The sequence below is a fragment of the Acyrthosiphon pisum genome, chromosome A1 (assembly GCF_005508785.2).
Source record: "Acyrthosiphon pisum isolate AL4f chromosome A1, pea_aphid_22Mar2018_4r6ur, whole genome shotgun sequence".
In the NCBI taxonomy this organism is placed as follows: domain Eukaryota; kingdom Metazoa; phylum Arthropoda; class Insecta; order Hemiptera; family Aphididae; genus Acyrthosiphon; species Acyrthosiphon pisum.
Window position 1 is genome coordinate 21,969,952 of NC_042494.1, and position 1,120 is coordinate 21,971,071.

The following is a 1,120-nucleotide window of genomic DNA, read 5'->3' on the forward strand; positions in this document are numbered from 1 at the left end:
AAAAAAAATACTTAGAAAAATTGAAAATTTCATTTGTCTATAAATAGCTCAAAAAAAGTCGAAACACTTTGAAAATTTAACCCTGTATAGACAACGCTAATATAAACATCTGTTGCAAATTTCAAGTGCTTACAATAATTATTTTTTGAGTTACAGTAAAATTAAGTTTTCGTTTTTGTCAAAAATTGGTTTTGCGTAAAAATTCGCGTTTTTCCGTTATTTTTTTTAAGGTTTTTCCTGCCGCTTTTGAAAAGTATTGGGAAATTTTCACTTTTGACCCCCCCAAAGTACCAACTAGATTCACTTTCCTTTCAGAAAAGGTACAACTTTTGAAAATCGAAGCATTTTTACTGCTCCAAAAGTTGTCGTCAGACACAAAAAAAAAAAAAAAAAAAAAAAAAAACACATCATTGTAAAATCAATACATTCATCACTTCGTTCAAAATCTAAAATTGTGCCTATGTATTTTTAATATTTTTCAACTGATATTGTAACAATATATCAGGAGCTTTGTATTAAATTGATACACTTTTTGGCCCAACAGATAAAACTTTATTGATATTTATAGAAAAAAAAAACTAAAAAAATTGAAAACTTACAATGTCCGTAAACAGCTCAAAAAGAGTCAAATTATTTTAAAAATTTTATCGTATATACAAAATAAAAAAATCGTTACGTAAAAAATCGAGTGAATATCAAATGTTGTAAAAATATGAATTTCAAACGCCCATAAAAATTTAATTTGAGCTTCTTATAGACATTTTTTTTTTGGTAAAGGTAGAATATCCTATAAGGAATCTTGTATTACATTTTAAAATCTTAAATTTAAAAAGAAAAATTTTTATGAATTTATAACTCGAAATAATTTGCAAATTTTCGTGATTTTTCCATATTTGGTCATTTTTTGAACTTTAAATGCTTATAAAAAAAAACTGTTACTAACGATTTTTAATATTTTTCATCTGCCTTTGAAACAATATACTAGGAGCCTTCTATTAAATTTTCAATCTTTTTTATCCAACAAATAAAATTTTATTGATATTTTTAGAAAAAAACTAAAAAAAAATGGAAAATAAAAATGTCCGTAAAGAGCTCAAAATACATCAAAATATTTTGAAAA